Source organism: Oryx dammah, unplaced genomic scaffold (genome assembly GCF_014754425.2).
Source record: "Oryx dammah isolate SB20612 unplaced genomic scaffold, SCBI_Odam_1.1 HiC_scaffold_21, whole genome shotgun sequence".
Taxonomy (NCBI): Eukaryota; Metazoa; Chordata; class Mammalia; order Artiodactyla; family Bovidae; genus Oryx; species Oryx dammah.
Window position 1 is genome coordinate 3,175,813 of NW_024070205.1, and position 21,294 is coordinate 3,197,106.

Here is a 21,294-nt window from a genome sequence, read left to right on the forward strand (position 1 = left end):
GGAGAAATGTCATGTTTTGGAAAGAGATACTATTTACAAGTATGTAAATATACTGAATTTTAGGAGACATCTGTTTTGAATTTCTCAGTATTCTGTGTATATTTTTATTCCACTATTTCTCCCAAAGTATTCCAGATTCGTGATAATGGATGTACAGCTAATTTTAAAATTTTACTGTCCACTTCAATAATGTATATTTAGTAACCACAGAGGTTTTCAAAAATTGTACTTTCAATATAAGATTGGTTTTAGCTAAAGTAAAAAGTTATATTTAACGGCAGCAGGGAAATTGAGCCCTTTGCCATTCTTTCTGCCATATGCCACAAGCTATTTCCCATTACAGAAAGAAAACTTACTCTTTCATATCTTTTGCCTCCAAGGGACATTTTTAGCTTTTTATACCAACCTTTTATCCCAGGAAATGATAATATTTCTCTGCACTGCCCTCACATGTTTTCAGTATGGTGTGGGAAAACTGGTAACTTAAAAGTTCTCATTGAAAGGTCTTTCATAGAGTTAATTTTATTAATTAGAATTACAGTCATATAGCTTGGGTGCATAGAATTGAACTTTCACAGTTTCTCTGAAGTTAGTATAAGTTAGCAACATTTTGTATCTTTGAGGTGATTCCCTGGTGGCTTAGAGGGTAAAGCATCTACCTGCAATGCAGGAGATCTGGGTTCAATCCCTGGGTCGGGAAGATCCCCTGGAGAAGGAAATGGCAACCCACTCCGGTATTCTTGCCTGGAGAATCCCAGGGACAGAGGAGCCTGGCCGGCTACAGTCCACGGGGCCACAAAGAGTCGAACACAACGGAGTGACTTCACTTAACATAACTGGACAGAGTATCAAGTTGAAAATGTGAAAGAAACTATGTTTAAGTGATCATTTAGGTCAAAAACACCATTTAGTAAACCATTTTTGCTACCCTAAAATAGCAAGAAGAATTGGGAGAATTTTTTTGACAAGTTATTGCCAAAATTATTTTTCTTTTTTTAACCATACAATAAAAGCTGAAAGTAGACTGAAGCATACTATATTTTTATAGATTTCTTTCCAAATAACAGATTTTTCTCTGTAAATATCCTTAGAGTAAAGTATGCCTTTCCTGTGATATAAAGGATGAGGTATGGGGAGAAACTAATTGGATTGCTCAAATTAGTCAACGTTTGAAACTATTTGGGGAATGCTTTAGCCTTTTAGGTAACTATGTAATACAATTTATTATCTTCTGTTCAGAATTTCTTCTTGTGAGCAATAAGCAGAAATCCAAAGAAAATTTTAAAAATGCAACTTCAGACGTAAAAATATGATGACCACGGTGTGAACAGGCATCTCAGCGAGAAAGCTTTGCTGAAAAACGCAGTAAGAATAATAATGTGATAGTGGTATGATTATCGACTTTTTGGGCATGGATAGGAACTGAAGCTAAAAAGCAAAAGAAACATTGGAGGGGGGAAGACTCGAATAAACTTTCTTAAGGTATTTTTAAAACTCTTTCTAACATCTTTTGGGGAAAATATCTTCTAGCTAACATGATGTTAATAAAGAAGAAACATCTAAGAAAGCTAGAACATTTTCCCTTGAGAGCTTGGTAATTTGATAGCATCTTAACCATTAGTAAGTAAGCCTTTGTATTTCTTTTGTGGAATAAACTTTCCATTTGCTGAGACTTTTTATAAATGTCAATTTTGTTAATGTGACTGATTTTTAGATTAGCGAATCCTAATATGTAATCCAAATTCCACTGGGCCTTCAGAATTAATCATCTTAGAAGGTGAAACTATAACCCAGGGAATCTTATCCTGATCATTTTTTGGAATTCTCTAAATCCAACCTCACTTATTTTTAACCTTACTTTTTAAAGATACTGAAAGATGGCAACTTTCCTCTAGTAATTCAATTTTCAAAAGAGTTGAAACATCCTTAATGTTACAAAGTTTGGTGCCTATAACAGTTGATTGATTCACAAGGACTGGAATGAAAAGATCAATGCAAATTTTTACCTGTACTTAATGAAAATACCTCTAAGGTCGTTGTGGTGGACAGAATCAGATTATCTTATTTTTATTTTTACCAGATCTTTCCTCACTGGGAAAACAATATGTGATTACAATATTTAGATTCCAGAGCGGGTGGGGGCACAAAAGTCACTACAAAAGGTATATTTTGACAAGAACAGAAGTGGAAAAGGCATTTCCAAGGGGCACTTTTGTCTAACCAGAGGACAGCACCTCCTTTTCTGCTCTCCCCCATACAGTTTTTCACTAAATTAAGCTTGGAGCAGCTAAAGAATGGGCCCTGTATTATTATTCTTTCCATAATACCCTCGTCTGGAAAATAAAGTTAACAGAAATGCTTTCAAAAATAAGAATATTATTGGAAGAAGTGTAAAGTCACTCAAAAAAGTTCATTTAACGGCTAGAAACATATTCATGACTATGTTGTTGCTTAGTTGCTTAAATGTCATGTTTTTGGCATATGGCCAGGAGAAAATATATGGTCCTTTGCATGCAAGAGTAAAAATTCCTAATTTAATGAAACACTTTAATAAAGAGCAAACAAGAATTACTTGTCTAAAAATTGGCCCTTGGCATTGTTTGGTATCAGCGATTCTGGTGGCCAAGGTCTGTGATGAGTCAAAACCTGTTTGAAGGTTTCTGTGTTAAACTTTGGGAGGATGTTTAGCTTCTATGACTCTGAATTCAGGTTGTAGAACATCCCGATGCATGGGGCCTCCACGGGGAAGTTAGCTGCTCCCTTCACCGTGTTTTACATCAAGCCAGGTAAATGCAGCATGGAGGGGGTGTAGACTGTGTCTGGGGGACAGCTGGATATAGACCTGTGCCTGAGAATTAAGGAAGACACATGCACATATTGTGCGCTTACTGTGTTCAAGGGATTACGTCAGGTCCCCAAGCTCCATGGATGTTTGAGAAACAGTCCCGGACCTCAAGAGTCTCACTGCCTAGTGGCAAGACAGCCAAAGGCAGAGAGGCATACGCAATGTGCCTTCACACAATGGCTGGTGTATCTATTTTTTTATTTTTGAAGGTCATGTCACACAGAAAAAGATTCAATATAGAGACAAGAATTCCACATCTCTTGGTGTACTTACCTTATGACACTTCCTTATTCTCTTGTTTGAAAGTTCAGTGGGAAATATCAAATGGCCTTTAAGTCTCAGAATATATATACAGAATCATTTATCTTGGTTCTTGTACAATTTTGATTTTGAAACTCCTTAGCTAATAATTTGGTAACAAAAAGGTACTAAAATAGAAACTTATACATTGTATACATACAGCGATGAAAAGGGGTTGGAGTAGGGAGTAGAATTCAATCACTGATAACTCATCCCCAATTATTCTGTGTTTCTGAGTCTGTCAATGGAGTACAACATTTAATGCTTTTAGAGAATAACTGTCTCCATCCTACGGCTATGTTGTTGTTGTTTTAGTAATATCTGACTCTTTGTGACCCCATGAACTGCAGCCCAGGCTTCCCTGTCCTTCACTATCTCCTGGAGCTTGCTCAAACTTACGTCCTTTGAGTCAGTGATGCCATCCAACCATCTCATCCTCTGCCACCCCCTTCTCCTCCTGCCCTCAATCTTTCCCAGTATCAGGATTTTTTTCCCCCCAATGAGTCAACTCTTTGCATCACGTTGGCAAAATACTGAAGCTTCAGCATCAGTCCTTCCAATGAATATTCAGGGTTGATTTTCTTTAGGATTGATTGGTTTGATCTCCTTGCAGGCCAAGGGACTCTCAAGAGTCTTATCCAGCACCACAGTTCCAAAGCATCAATTTTTCAGCACTCAGCCTTCTTGCCTGGTAGAATCCGCCTACAATTCATGAGACCCCGGTTCGATTCCTGGTTCAGGAAGATCTGCTGGAGAAGGGATAGGCTGCCCACTCCAGTATTCTTGAGCTTCCCTGGCGTCTCAGACAGTAAAGAATCTGCCTGCAATGCTGGAGACCTGGGTCCCATCCTTGAGTTGGGAAGATCTCCTGAAGAAGGGAAGGGCTACCCACTCCAGTATTCTGGCCTGGAGAAGAGTCGGACACGACTCAACGACTTTCACTTTCACTTTTTTCTTTTCTTTAGCCTTCTTTATATTCCAACATCCCTGCATGACCACTGGAAAGACCATAGCTTTGACTATCCTGTGGCTATATAATGAGTTTATTTGTACAATGTCATCTTTTCCATAAAGCTTTAAAGGACTTATGGGCATGTCTATACTCTTATGCCTGAAATCCATTGATGGCTAAGCATCCCCCATCCCCAAATCTGCATTTGTAGCTCCTTTTCCAGAAGAAATGGAACAGCATTTGCATTTGTGTACTTCTCTCATCAGGAAAAAGCATCAGCTTCATGGCTGGAATGCTGCAGCTGCTCACCAGCCTCCAGGCAACACTAAAAACTAGTTTTAAGACAGGAAACCAGGAAGAGTGTTGTATTTAATTGGAGTTTCAGAGAGGATATAAAAAAAAAGCACCACCATTGACTTTGATCCAAGATTATCAGGTTAATACCCTCACTGATTAAAAACTGTTAACTCTAGAGCCAATCCATCATGAATAGTAAATAACCAGTTGTTGAAAATAGTCCTACAAATGTGTCATTTTGTCAGTTTCCTTCTGCATTAATCTCTAATAGCCATTTATGAGTAATACAGGAGAGAGGCTGCTTGTTAATTAAGTCCAAAAGGAATAACTCTGAAAAATATGATAAAGTTACCGCATATCTTTGCCAGAAGCGAGCTGCTCTCTCCCTGGATTGATTAGTAGTGGTCAGGTGTCCTTACAGGGTTGTCCACAGTGATGTCATAAAGATCACTTAAATCATAATTTTCTACTATTACCTACTACCATTAAAGATGGTTTACCTCCATCTCACATCGATTTTGAATTATCATATGGTCCTTTTGGAATATTTAAGTCATTTGATTTCTTTTTGTAAAATATGTTAATATGAAAGGGAAGCAACTCAGCAGTCAAGAGTTTAAAATGTGGATGAAAGGAAACTTTTTTCTTTCTTCTTTCTCTCCTTTGTCTCTGTCGGTCTCTCTGGAAACATTTTAATATATAATAATTTTAGTGTAACTGTTTTGGAGGAGAAACAGTTATAATGAATATAATGAGTCATTTAAAATTGTTAAAATATCTGGATTATTGCTACATATTTAATAAGGAACATTCTTGGAATGGTACAAACATAAAGTAATATCTGAATGAAGTCTTTTGTCTTTTCTCTCCTCAATTATGATTTCAATGAATCGAGTTGCCACATGGTCCTATTGTTCAAGGCACAAGCTGATCTATTAATATTTCTTTAAAAAGTACTGTGAATTGTTAACTAAATATTGGGGTTTTGCCTATTTGTTCTCTTAAAATGTAGAATGGAGGAAATATTAAGGCCTATAAATTTATTCTTTTTGATGGAAATAAAAAAGAATAAAAATATAAAAACCATAGAATATCATGTCTAGAAGAGGTCATTAAAATAATTCTTTGGACAATTAATCCAAACGTGTCATCCGGGATCTATCTGAGGAACAACTGTGCTAAAGTATTTCGTTTTCATAACATGTATTGAGCAACGTGATGGTTAACTTTAATGGACTTGACTTTTGGTTCGAATCCTTTCTTGGCACGCAAGTGACCTGTAGAGAAACCTGCTGGTCATTACTAGGAAAGGTTCTTGCCTGTCCAAGCCTCCTTTAGACTTTTCTTTCTTAAGGATAAATTCATATAAAAGTGATTTTAGAGAACTGCCTGACAATCCAGAGGGTAGTACTTGCCCCCTCTACCCCCTCAAGAAAAGTGATTTTGATGTATGTAGTAATCCAAAAGCTGTGTAATGCATATTGGAACTTCATATGAAACACCTTTATAAACTGCCGTATTTTCTGAATATAGTATTTTATATACTATTAAAGCCACAAGAAGTAATCTTTTAATAGAGATACAGCTTGTACTTAAAATTTATCCAGTTCTGCTGACCTCATCTATTTTAAAATTTCTCTGTGGAATGACCCCTAGAAAACTATTATACACTACTTTTACATCATAAATTCTGTTTTATAATTCCCATGGATCGTTTTTGTTTACTATTTTCATTTCCCTTTTACCTTCCTAACCATTCAAAGTTTTTTGTTGTTTTGTTTTTTACTGCAGAGTTAGTGCTTACTAAAAACTCATGGGAAATAAAATTGTATTATATACATTGTTTCACACAGGTTGATGTAAAAAACATTTGGTATCCTGTTGAATGAAAGAACAGAACAGATGCTTGTATAATTTATGAAGCCAGAAATACATTCACAATATCTTCCAAAAATAGTAAGGCATTCTAATAACACAGTTCATGAGGAATGAAGTCAAAAAGCTTGGGAGAGTCGAGGTTGTAGACTATATTTTGAATGAAGCATGGACGGTTTGAAAAATTTTATCCATATTCTAAATATCTGGTTATAATCACTAAATTTATGACAACAATATAATTGTAAAGTAGTATTTGATTGTTTTAAATGAAAAAAAAACTAGCATGTGTTATTTTGGATTATGTATATCTGATCTCTTCCACTGACAAGTTTTAAACATATATAAGCAAGAGGTCTTCCTCTTTTCAAAAACTAGATGGTTTCCTAGCAAAATACTTATTTTCTGTAGAACAATATTGCTCTTAATTTTCTAAGATTAATTTATGGGATTAATATTAAACCAGGATAAGACAAGTTGAGCTACCCTATCATGGTAGTGTTCTACAGGGGTTAATGTTTTAAATTATTTTGAATAATGGTCAATGTATTTCTCCTTTCCAAACTGAAGGAGGCATCAACCATTCCTGCAAAGTCTCAGAACACAAGCATTATATTTCTTTGTTAAAAATAAACACTGCTGTACGTGGCCTTGGCACAGTTTGTCAAAGTCACAATAGCTATACTATTGACATAATGGTTCATCATTATGAAAAAAAAACACAAAACCTAGTTTTAACCATGATTTGAATCTTTTCACTGTATTCCATTCACACCAAACTCAACATCATCCTTGGGTCTTTTCCTATCAAAAAGGTTTTATTCTCATTTTAAAAATGTACTTGTTCGTTGGTTCTTCAAATAATTAATTCTTCATAAAGGAATAGTTTTGATAGCTCAGTATAACTACAAAATGATTTTTGGAAAAATGTGGTATTGTATATATCTTCTTTCCTTTCTTTGCTTCAGGAAGAAGTCTAAATTTCAGAGCAAAGAAACACTGACATATTTTTCCCAGCAGACAAACTTTGAAACATCAAAAAAAAAAAAAAAAGAAGATTTGATAACTGTTTAAATATACAGTAATACTGAAACACAGGTCTAATTATATGTAAAACCCATGACATACTTTGATTGAAAATGATTTCTGACAGCAGCTCAAGGACAAGAAACTATTTTGAAAGGTGATCAGGAAAAGCCATCTTGACTGTGTTAATTGACAATGAAGATAAAGATGCATTAGGTTAAAGATTCAGGAATGTTTGAGATGAAGGATAACTTTTAAGTCAACCCCCATCCTTTTGAGAACCACCTGTCTTGGAAGAGCCAGTCAGTACCGCCTACCAGGTAAGAAAGCAACACAGCAGAGGGCTGACCTTACTGGGAATGTTATTGTGCTGGTCTTTAAAGAATGATATATTTGGAGGCTACTTAGAAAAAAAAAATCTAGCATTTCTCTTTTTTCAGTCTTGGAAGTAGGAAAGCAGCAGTTTGTGAAGCATTAAAACATTAGGAGACATGTTTAAATCTCTATCCCTTAAATAATGAATGTCACACCTGGCCTTGCAGAATCTCTATTATAAAGGATTGTTTAGCAATAAAGTGAACTAGTGACGGTGACAGTGATTTTGTGTAACCGTGATGGTGAGTGGCAGATCCCAGAACAAAGGTCCAACTCTTCTACTTCCCAGTTATTCTGTTGTGTTTCCCAATGAGGTACATCTTTTAAATTGCTGAAGCTCACATGCAGAGAAAACTGTCAGACATATACACATAGTTTGCATAAAAAACATTTTTAATCCAACCTGTGATGATAAATGGTTAATATAAGGGAAGGAAGATAAGCACAAAAAATAAATGTCTAGATTTTTATTAGAAGTGATGTTCATTTGGGGGTTATGCTGGTTCTTGCTTCCTTAACCTTCTCTACTAGATTAAAACTCTGTAAATATTTGGGGTAGTGTATGGTTTTTAAACAGGCGACCCGTATCTGTGAATACTACCAAAAACAGACATCACAAATCTTTCCAGAGAATACAAATTTCTTTTAAAATGATAAAGACTCCATAAGTGTCCATTGGACTGATTTGCCTGTGGAAAAATATTTTTCAGTGACTTACAGTATATTTTGGAACATATATACCAGCAGTCTGCAACCTTTTTGGCACCAGAGACCAGTTTCATGGAATACAGTTTTTCCATGGACCAGGAGTTGGGGGAAATGGTTTTAGGATGATTCAAGTGCGTGACATTTACTGTGCACTTCATTTCTATTATTACATCGGCTCCACTTCAGACCGTCAGGCATTCGATCTGAGGTTGGGGGCCCCTGATACATACAATATGGGTTTCATATGTAAAAATTCGATTCATATACACATTAAGCATCAATCATTTTTTTCTCATTACTGGTAACTTTGCCAAATAGTACAAAGGTTGTGCTAGAAATGAATCTCTTCTCAAAAAAAAAAAAAAAATTCGTAAGGACATTTTACAAAGTGAGTAGTATGGGATCATTTCCATAGTTTATTGGGAGAGAAAAACCAGGAATGTTTCAGGCCCTTTGCCGTCAGCAGGAGGAAGGGTTATCGGTAATTATGAGGCTGTTGGAAAACAAAATTATAGGCCCCTCCGGGGTGTCAGCGTTTCAATAGTAAAAGCTTGTCTAATCGGAGCCAAGCTTTGGCATGACTTGCCCTGCTTTTTCTGCTTCCCCAGTGAAGAACCATGTCCAAGTATTCAGCTTGGCTCTCTCTGCATTGACTCAGGCGCTGACGCTTTGAAGCTTCCACTCTTTCTATTGAAGTAGCCAGAAGCCCCAATAATTACAATGATAATTGCCCAGAATGAGCATCCGTAATAGGCAGTGTAATTGGTAAGGTGAAAGTGCCAGTGTTGAAACACTTCAGGAGATTTCATATCTGAAAGAGAGAAAGAAATCCTCTGAGAGAATGGAAATGGACTTAAGGAAGGGGTCGGGGGCTGCCAAACACCAGGTAAGGGGCACCCCAGGTATTGCAGGCTTCAGAGAGCGTGAAGCGTGGGGAGCAGACAGCAGTGGCTGTTTTTCTAAGGCAACATTTCTTGCTCTTTCTATTTTGAAAAGATTCGTTTCCACGAACAGAAAATAAAGCTGATTAAACCATAAATATGCATGAGCAGAAGCTGCCCCTAAAGTGTCGAGATGAAGTGGCATGAAGGAGAAGACCTGTGCGGTAGGAGAGTGTGCTTCCATGCTGCTGGTCCAGCTCAGAGCCTGGTGCTCAATGTAGGTCAAGGCGTCAGGCGTGGGGAAGGACCACAGGATGACATTGGGACGCTCTATTTCACACACTTGCCCTCTGGACGGACTGGCGGAGGCAGTCACTTAAATTAAGCACAGGTCATCAGACAAGATATATAATCTATTCCTAAAGCAGACAACTCGAGCATTCCAAATCCCCGTGGCCTTTTACCGGGGCTCATCACACTGCCTCCCCGTGTCACTCTGTCAGTTCACGTTAGGGCTGGCTGTGTTTAAAAGTGATATTTCATGTATCCTGTGACCCTCTCGCTCAAAGCAAAGAAATGTCTTTGGTTTATTTATGACCTACTAACCTTAAGGAAAACTGAAATACTTGATGTTCTCACAAGCTTAGGTATGGAGAAATAAAAGATAAAATAAATCTGGCTTTGATACAAATTGTTCGTATTCTCCCCACACGACCCTCCAAAATGATGGGAACATGGAGAGGAAGATATTTGTCCATAAATGGCCTATGTCTTGTGGCTCTTTTTCATTCAAGGAAAACTATGCAAAAACTCAGATTGCTGCCATCTGTTTAGAATTCTGGAATTGTGACACTATGTTCCCCCAAAGTGATACTGTACGCTTTCTTGCAGAAAATGTAAAACCTTGGTTCTGTCAAATCTCAGTGCTTTAAAGATAAATATTTTACAGCCAAGATTAGGTCGTGAAAATAAAGACGTGGAAAACATAGGAGTAGAAGATACTGGTAATTGAAAGCCACGATTGAAGCAGTGAAAAACTAAGCTGACTCAGCAAGTAAAGCAAAGTATGGGGCAAAAACATGGGAGAATATAGGCCTCAAAAGTTTCTTTTCTTTTCTGGTACTAGGGTACCTGCGAGCAAGAACAAGATCCTATTTTCCGGTGGTGGAAATGTAAACTGCTCTGAGAGGAGGCACCATCTTCAACAAAGTATAACTAATCATGTATCCCATGTAGTCCATGGAAGAAGAAAGAATTAATTACGGAATTTACCACTGCTATTTTATGTGTAAATGAAATTTAGTCGAATTTCTTTTTGTTATAAGTGAATCGTTTTTATATTTAAGAATTTTAAGTTAATTATATTCTGCTAAGGACTGCTAGGAAAATACGCTGGAAAGTGAAGAAAAACAAGGTTATGTGTTGCAATTAATTCTAACTGCCCTAGAGCTTTGCTTATTAGTAGGCCAATGCATGTTTTATGTTCATGCAAAATACACAATTTAGAGCCTTTTTTTTTTTTCAGAGCATCCCTATTATACAAATGTTAGCAGATGTACCCAGAGATGAATAGGCGTGATTGAAAATGGTTGCATATTGACCTGATGCTAATATCACCATGTTCAGGCAACAGAGCGCGAGGGATACGCTTTCCTTTGTAACTGATCATGCAAACAAGTGAGTTCCCGGTCCCATGATAGTAGTCTTTCCGTCTCCAGTACCTCCTGAGCACACACACCCTCCTCAGGAGTTTCATTCTGCAGGGAGAGTGTACTTATTTCAAAAGAATGAAACATGACGAAGTTCAGATTAGTCACTGTTTTATATTCTAAGATTATGTGTTGCCTCAGTGTGAACTCCCAAGAGATCACTAAACTCTCTGCCTTGAAAAAAAAATTGTCTGGAAGGTATGAAGCAATTGATGGCTTTGAAATATTCTGACTGTGTAAGATACTGGATTGTATACAGGTTGAGAGAACTGTTCCACTTATATTCCAAGAGCGATGGTCTTAATTGAATAGACTGTGATCACCTTCAAAGTAGGAGGGCAAATTGTGGTTTGGGTCACCCATGGATAATCATAACCACGTTGGGTGCCAGTTTGAATGTATGAAATAAGGACTTTCTGCCGTGATTTTGATATGTGCAAAATGACATTTTTTTAAAAAATTAATGACAGAAAATTATTGAAAGTGGGTCTAGAAATATATTCACGGGAGTTCACAGTAATTTAAGGTGTAAGTCACAAAGCCCTCTTGGAGAAAGGGGGTATGAAAAGAGCAGAAACAAATAAACAAATGAAAAAAGGTTAGGATTTTCATGTCCAAAACCTTGGAAATGAACAGCTTTTTAGCACAACTAGATTGTACCTTTCACAGTATCAATGAAATCTTTGTACCATAAGCTAAGAGAAATGTATTGAGTTGGTTTCATTTATTTTTTGTTCAGTAGTTTTGAAATGATACTAATTTTAAAACCCTGTTTTAGAAAAATGTAAATCTATTAAATATAAAACAATAACATTGACTAACATTAATATGATTTTAGGTAATGTAAGAAAATTCTATTTAATTTATGTAATCCAAATACATCATGTTTACCTACCATAAGCATAACCATATTTAAATTATGAGATATTGTTTTGATTTGATACCTCAAGCTACTTTGAATAACAAATTCTCCGTGTCATTAACAGTGAGATAAATTCATCCCTGGAACTAAGCCAAGAGAGGCCTTTCTTTTTTTTTAGTTCAATGAAACAGATCCTTCTCTCTCACACAATGTGACGTGGAGGTCTGCCAAACTCTCGGCTGGAGGAATCACGCTTCTTCTTCCTTGTTCTTCAGAAATGGCTTAAAGTGCATAAAATGTGTGACTGCAGCTACTCTGTCGTTTCTGTCTCCCACCCCTCCAGATCCTCGCAGATACTGTAAGGTCAGCAGAATTCTGAGCTTCGAGGTTGCTTCAGTGAACATTCAACGCTGTCGGTGAGTTTGGAATTAAAAATCAAAACCATCGACCGTTGATTGTACCCTATGGCCAACCACCATCTCCACCCGTGGCTTCAGAAATTGCTGAAGACAGGAAACCAAAGCAGAACACACCGGGACCTTCTCTTCCTTGGGCAGAGGTTCTTTCTTAAAAGGTCACAATCAACATTCATTGCTGTCGGTGGGTTGAACTGTGTGGACAAGCTCACTGAACAATGAATGCAACTGTGGCCCCGCATAATGCGAGCGGGATCAAGAGCACTCCTCCCTCGAAAGTGGTCACTGAAAGTAGGAAGACGGTTCTTCACACCAGCGTTCCAGTCGGCAGAGTCCACACGACCCGATCTCAATGGAAAAGGCACTACTAGTTAAACAATGCTTTGCTGCATTTCTGTATGTTATGCATAGAGCACTTTTTAAGAGAGTTAAGCTATTTTGCCCATGAAATCTGTAACACAACAAAGTTTTCCCATCTTCATTTAGGGGTGAAAAAGAAAGTATGAAGAAGTTTATCAGCATCTTTGCCTTTGGTAGCCATGCCCTTAAAGCAGTAACAACACTCAAAAATATCTGTTCTCTGCGTCTTTTGTTAGATTTCCTGGTCAAATCGGAACATATGTGTCAAATCTCTTCAGGCATGTCTGACTCTTTGCCCCCCTATGGACTGTAGCCCACCAGGCTCCTCTGTCCATGGGATTCTCCAGGCAAGATTACTGGAGTGGGCTGCCGTGCCCTCCTCCAAGGGATCTTCCCGACCCAGGGATCGAACCGGTGCTCTTATGACTCTGGCATCGGCAGGCAGGCCCTTTACCGCTGGCGTAATCATCAAGTAATTGTATCTTTCTGCTGCTCTGACTAAAATAATACTTCCTCTTGTCACAGAATTTGCTAAAGCGGGAAGAAATATATATATAAATAACTATAGAATTCTCAGGACACTTCTGAGGAGTCATAGAGCAGATTGATTTCCATAATTAAATCCAACTTGAAGAGGAAATTTTACCCACGTTTTTTGTTTTCCCTTCCAGGAACCTTATCTATCATTAGACTTATGACCACAGCTGATGAATTGCCTCCTGTTACATTATGGTTTGGGTTTCTTAACTAGTTTGGTGCAATGTTTTTATATAGTCCGAACGTCTTTGAATTTGATCACAGCAGTTTTAAAGTTATCATTTTTGATGATGATAATCATTCTATTATTAGCTATAGGAATAACAATATAAATACTTATGGAGCGTCTATGTTTGGAGTATCTGGAAGGCTTCAATATTTACTTTTTAAAGTCTGTTAATTATACTATTCTTTCCATTTCTCGCCTTTTTCAATTCCACTTACATCTAACTCCCATTGCAGTAGCCCATTCTTGAGCCCCTGCTCTACAGCTCGTCATGACCATCATGTATTTCAGTACGCCCATGCCTAAACTGTGAGGGTCCACTCTCTACCTATACATGCCCTACTGTTCTGGTTTCTCTTTATTTTATCCCCCAAACAACTATCTATTCTGCTGCAGTGTTGCTGGGGAAAAAAAAAAATCACACAATCGTATGATTTTGTGTTTGGACATGTTCATGGGCTTCCAAATTTCTTGGTCCCTCAACTCTGACCTTGCAGCCTCCCGGCCCCTCCGCAGGAATTATCCCAAGCCTTCTCCTTGTTCCTCAGTTGCTCCTCTCCTCTCTTTGGTTTACAGCAGGTGAACTGACCTCTGGTCTCTGTGGAGAAGCTTTAGTCTCTCTGGCTGTCCTTCCATTTCTTCACACTTGTCTCTGAAGGCGTGGCTTCCTCCCTGTGGTGCCCTTCCTGCCTCCTGCTTGTCAGGACAGGTCTTCCTCCACAATATCCCTCTCCTTTGTTACCATATCGGTTCTCATTTCAGCTCAGTTCAGTTCAGTCACTCAGTCGTGTCCGACTTCTTGCGACCCCATGGACTGCAGCACGCCAGGCCTCACTGTCCATCACCAACTCCTGAAGTTTACTCAAACTCACTGTTTTCATTTAACAGCATGACAGAGGATGAGCTGGTTGGATGGCATCACTGACTCAATGGACATGAGTTTGGGTAGGTTCTGGGAGTTGATGATGGACAGGGAGGCCTGGTGTGCTGCGGTCCGTGGAGTCACAGAGTCAGACGCGACTGAGCGACTGAACTGAAAAGTCAGTTTTCTCTCTTTTTCAACAGAAATAAAAGAAAATTCGGAAAGATCTCTGTACTTGCCGCATCCTTGAAATAATCATCCCATTTCTTTCCTGCTTCAAGCTGGGTCTTCAGAAATATGATGCAGAAGCCACAGTGCTGTCTGTATGTGAGGACTGCCTATTTGACCTCGATTACCTGTGATCTGGCTGCTTCTAACATCCCTCTCTCTCTCACACACACATAACTTTGTCCTGTGGAAGCTGTTCTGGATCAAATCCCTAGCGAGCTCCCAGCACCAAACACAAACTGCACTGTCGTCAGCCCACTTGAACACCCCTCTGTCACCACTGACGTTTGTTCTTTTTTTAAACTCCAGTCTCCATTGACATCATGAGCCTATCCTCACTGGGCTTGCTTTCTGTCTTTGGAACAGTGGCGTCCTATTGTTTAGAGACCCATCTTCATCCGCCTTACCCAGCACAACTAGTGTGTTTGTGAGACACATCTTTGGTTTTCGTTTTCAGAATTACTTCTCTTCCCAGGCTTCACAATCTCTGAAGGGATCTCAGGCCCCTGTACAGTGTTTACCTCCGCCTAGATGTTGCTGATACTGTCTTTGTCTTCAGATCAGATATCCCAAATCTGCAGACCCGCCTTCTGCTCTTCCCATAAACCATTGTCCATACACAACTACAACAAATTTATCATCTTTCCCCCAAAGGATAACAACCTTTATCTCCTGGGAAACCAAAGCCAGAAATCTGGACATCATCCCATTGTTCTGACTTTTGCCTTCTATTCTTTCCTGCACATATAACCACAGAGTCCTAAAGACCTCCACTTATTGCTATCCTCCTAAGATCCCATTTTTTCTCTGCACTTCTCCTATATCATTCAGAAACTTGTACTTCTTACTTGGACTATTCTGATGGTCATCTAACTAACTTTCTGTCTACAATCAGCCATCTGGTCAATATATGTTACCCATAATATATTTTTTAAATCTTCTTAAAACTTCAATCTTGTTATGGAACACTTTAGTGACCTACTCCGTTTAGTAGAAGTATTGTTCTAGTGGGAAATGTGAACATAGCCAAGTGGGAAAAATGAAATTTCACCGGAAACTTCACAGACTCTCTCTCAAGTTTTATTTCAGTATATTAAGGAACTGATTGCAATTTAAAATTTTTTCTAAAGTAAGTGAGGTTGACAATTTATTAATCTTGAAAAGATGAAGAACTTTAAAAATATTAAACACAACAGAAGAAGAAAGATAAAAGAAAACAAACTAGTGGGAAGATTTGACTACTTGAACTTAACCTTTAGCATGTCAAAAAACACAATAAGAAGGCAGATTGACTAATGACAAAGAATATCAGCAATAAAACAAATTCTTAATCTGATTAATATGTAAAATTTTTAAATATATATTCAGTTGAGTTCAGTTGCTCAGTTGTGTCTGACTCTTTGTGACCCCATGGACTGCAGCACGCCAGGCCTCCTTGTCCATCACCAACTCCCGGAGTGCACCCAAACTCTTGTCCATTGAGTCGGTGATGCTGCGATCCAATCATCTCATCCTCTGTCTCCCCCTTCTCCTCCCGCCCTCAATCTTTCCCAGCATCAGGGTCAATATAGAAAGTTTAATAAGGAGAAATTAACATCTCAAGAGAGAAATGAACAATGCATCTGAACAGAGAATTCACAAGAGAGATGCACGTGGGAGAGGTCAAGTTCATATCCATGCTGTAGAATGCTGCTTCACTTGTGAAAACCCAAGTGTGAAACAATGGGATGCCATCTGTCTTTAGTAAAGTTAATGGATGAAGAAAAACACCCAGAAGCCACTAACACAGAAAGGAATGTCCTCATACTGTACAATGTATGATTATCTTTGGTTTCTACTAATACTCATTTTTATGCTTAATCTGCCTTTTTTTGGACATTTAATCTCCACAGTGATGGCTGATTGGACCAAGGGCACATGCTTGTCCCAAGAGCAATGGATCCATAAATCTGGAAGAGACGTTCATATTGTTTCCTTGGGAACTTGAGCTAAAATCCTTTAAATCAGTCGGGAGGTAGTAAGTGTGTACAATATCTATAATGTCATGAAGATACGGGGTAGATTTCATTTTATTCTACATATCTGTTGGTAGATCAGAAGTAGAGGGTGGTTAGTGAAGACAGCAATTCCATGAAAAATGGTGGAGCAGTTTTTGCCCACAAAACTCCAAGTCCAACCAACTGTCTTTGCTATGCTTTTTGATGACTTTTACACATCTAGGAATTCCAGATCACCTGACCTGCCTCTTGAGAAACCTATATGCAGGTCAGGAAGCCACAGTTAGAACTGGACATGGAACAACAGACTGGTTCCAAATAGGAAAAGGAGTACATCAAGGCTGTATATTGTCACCCTGCTTATTTAACTTATATGCAGAGTACATCATGAGAAATGCTGGGCTGGAGGAAGCACAAGCTGGAATCAAGATTGACGGGAGAAATAACAATAACCTCAGATATGCAGATAACACCACCCTTATGGCAGAAAGTGAAGAACTAAAGAGCCTCTTGATGGAAGTGAAAGTGGAGAGTGAAAAAGTTGGCTTAAAGCTCAACATTCAGAAAACGAAGATCATGGCATCTGGTCCCATCACTTCATGGCAAATAAATGGGGAAACAGTGGAAATAGTGTCAGACTTTATTTTGGGGGGCTCCAAAATCACTGCAGATGGTGATTGCAGCCATGAAATTAAAAGACACTTACTCCTTGGAAGTAAAGTTATGACCAACCTAGATAGCATATTAAAAAGCAGAGATATTACTTTGCCAACAAAGGTCCATCTAGTCAAGGCTATGGTTTTTCCAGTGGTCATGTATGGATGTGAGAGTTGGACTGTGAAGAAAGCTGAGCACCAAAGAATTGATGCTTTTGAACTGTGGTGTTGGAGAAGACTCTTGAGAGTCCCTTGGATTGCAAGGAGATCCAACCAGTCCATCCTAAAGGAGATCAGTCCTGGGTGTTCATCGGAAGGACTGATGCTGAAGCTGAAACTCCAATACTTTGGCCGCCTGATGCTAAGAGCTGACTCATTTGAAAAGACCCTGATGCTGGGAAAGATTGCAGGAGGAGAAGGGGATGACAGAGGATGAGATGGCTGGATGGCATCACAGACTCGATGTACCTGAATTTGGGTGCACTCCGGGAGTTGGTGACGGACAGGGAGGCCTGGCATGCGGCGATTCATGGGGTCCCAAAGAGTCGGACATGACTGAGCAACTGAACTGAACTGAACGCCTCTACCAGATGACTGATATCTTGAAATTAACCCTAGTTTATTCATTAGTTAAGACTAGTATCCCAACTGTCTTTGCTATGCTTTTTGATGACTTTTACACATCTACCAGATGATTGATGTCTTGAAATTAACTCTAGTTTATTTGTTAGCTAAGACCAGTATCTATTCTTTGTCTTCAGAACCATACAATGCTTGTGAGAATATGAATGGATGTAAACTTTATGGAAGAAAAGTTTTATTTATTAAGAATTTTTAAGTGTTTGTAAACTTTGAATCAATCAATCTCACTCTAGGATTCTCTTTAATGTATGTATATAGGAAGATATTTAAAGCAACATTAATTTTAAAAATATAACCATGGCAGCAAATTATAAGTCTGACAATGGGTAATGGACAATGGATTATGACAGGAATATGAGAAAAAAGAATGATAAACAAGACGTTTTCATGAGTGGAGAGCCTGCTTATAACTAAGCAAAACTCAGACTGAGGATTAAACCCCAACTTACTAAAGGAAAAGTTATGGTGAAATTTATTAACCTTCCTAAGTCTCAATTTTCTTAACCACATAATTGGTATAATATTTCTTATCTGATAACTTTTTAGGAGAAATGAAATAATTTGCATAATTACTTTTGCTCAATACCTGACAATACTCAGTAGTATCAGTAGATTCTATACTATGTATGATAAAATCTCATTATGTAAAAGTTATTCTTTTCATTTAACTCTCAGTGCTGGAATCTTGGTTATTTTTTTCTATGAATTATATATTTTTTCCTTTTATTTCTTTTTCTTTGGCTTTGTTTTTCGTTGATTTGTTTTAAGCTGTTTTAACATATATCTCTTGATTATCCTGAAAGACTTTAGGCCTTAGTTCAAGAAATCACACCACAGATTATGCTCAACTTTTGGTCAACTGCAAAAAGAAATAAAGTTAAATGATATTGTTGTTTACTTGATTGAACTGATACAATGATCTAGGTGTACTGTCTCCTTTAATCCTCACAGGAACCATCTTAGGAAGGAAATATGATTTTGAATATGAGGACAGGACAGGAAGTCATATGCCTGCTCCCACGACTTGTTGAGTGATGACTCTCAACTCTACCATCTAGTTTATACTCAAGTTTTAAGACTCCAACCATTAATGAACAACTTTAAGAAAAGAAAAAAGTACTGTATTTCTTTCAAAACAACAGTTCAATGCAATTTAAGTTTCCGTGGAACTTAAGTGAAATATAAAGACATGGTCTAAGAACAAGGTGTATCCTCCCAGACTCCATGTTTGGAAGGATAGTCTATAATTTAAGTGATGTGAGACCTGGTTTTTCTTGTTCATCAGAGAAAATTACTTGTTTTGGTTGCTGCTCCAGGCTGGCACCAAGAGCTGTGTCAAAGACATGATAAGAGTTCAACGACATTAGGTGAATGAATGAGTCATAAGCACAGCTCCGCAGCAAGCCAAAGCTCACACGACACGATGCTTTAGGCCGGATGCTGTTGAATCAAAGCTGAGTCTTGGTTAAAATGTAGTTTATTTAGGAAACTAAATGTGCAACAGTGGCATTTACTTCTAGCCTCTAGAGTGGATTCCTAACATTCACTTATATATATATAATATATGCATGTAACCACAATATTTCTTCCAATCAGAGCAATAATGGCAAGACAAACCATCACTGTAAGTAGTAAGAGAAAGAAGAAAGAAATGGAAGGATGGAAGGGGAAAAAAAAAGGAACTCTGATCATTATGATTTTGAAATGCCATCTACGATAAGACACTTCTCAATTTAAGAGATGTTAAAATACAAAATAGATGCATCTTAGAGCTGATGAAAGAGAGTATTTATTCCCAGAAATTCGCCAGGTGGTAGTCCTTCTTTTAAACAATACACACAAACCTGAAAATGTAATGCAAGTAGGGAAAAAATGATGGAAAATTTGGAGGAATGGTTTTAATTTTTCCCCTACCTTTGACCACAAGTGAAATGCATGGTTTGGAGTTTACAAGTGTTTTCAAGGATTTCCAAGAGTTGTTTGAGTTGTACATTATGTTTATCCTAGACGCTGACTCGAAATCCAACTTTCCTCTTGACCTTACGGTAAGAATAACTCTATGTATAAACAGATTTTTCATAATTTCTAAAACTATAAATTATAGCTAGCAAGGAGAGCTAGCATTTGTCTAGCAGCCAAATTTATATTTTTTAAAAATCCTTTCTTTCACCTTCCACGACGCCATCACAATTCAATATAATTTTAAGAGGTCTTAATCACATTTTCCAAATCAGTCCCCCATCCTCCCAAGACAAATTCACTCATTCTTTCTGCTCCCTCTGTGGGTACCTACAGAGTCCTTTAAAACACCCCTCCCCATGCAAATTTTTCTAGATTCCCCGCCTGCCTCTCTCTAAGCCCTAGACAGACAGCTTGGACTCGGGCACATAAAGCCTTAGCTAGTGGCGCCAAATCACACAAAGCCATTTTTAAGATGCCTGTTCTATGCTATCAATCCTCTTACCTTAGGCAACCCCCTCCTGCTGGTTAAGTGCTAACACATGCTTTACAACTGCAGGAGGGGATATGGTTTACAGATTAAAATTAGATGCAGAATTAAATTGCTTGAACACAGCAAAAAAGAAGAGGGTAGTGCAAGGAGTGGAGAAGACAATTTGGTCATGCCAGTACTCACACACTTAATTCCAAGACTCAAATTTCCATAAATTCCCACTAGAGTCCTTGGGTTCAGCTTCTACTTTCATTACTGAGAGTCATTTTCAGAGCACTAACACACAGAATCTGTCAAAGAATAAGCAGCCCCTTGAAAATGCATGTTCAAAATGTGGAATTTACAGCCATGCGAGATCGCTGAGTCAAATACCAGAACTCCTTTTAGAGAGCCAAGGAGAGTAATTTAAGGACTCCTAATGACATGTGTAACTTTTCAGGCTACTATAATAAGAGTAATCAGATCTCAGGCTTCAGGGTGTAACTTGATCACCTGTGCTTTTCAGAAAAGAATTTCTGTGTACACGACAGCACTGCACAGCTGGCCGAGCACATTACTGGGCATGTCAGAAGGGAGGGGAGGGGAGATCACCTCCTCCAGATCATTAAATGCCTTTTGCAACTGGTAAACACAAACTAACAAGCAGTAAGGAGAGATGAAGCTTGATTAAAAAAAAAAAATGACAGCTGTGCCTGAAAATTAAGACCTAAATCCATCATGAAGGAATATGGCCAGTGAAATGTAGTTTCTTGGTTTAGAATGCAAAGGCATAAAATGCAAAGTTTTGTACTCTTCTTATGCGAAGAGCTGACTCATTTGAAAAGACCCTGATGCTGGTAAAGATTGAGGGCAGGAGGAGAAGGGGACGACAGAGGATGAGGTGGTTGGATGGCATCACTGACACAATGGACACAGGATTGGATGGACTCCGGGAGTTGGTGATGGACAGGGAGGCCTGGCGTGACATGACTGAGCAACTGAACTGAACTGAACTGATTCAATAGACATGTGCTTGGAGCCTATTTTTTCCTGGCATTTTGTTGAACAGTGAAAGATGTACAGCACGGTTTACTATTTAGAGGGCTCTA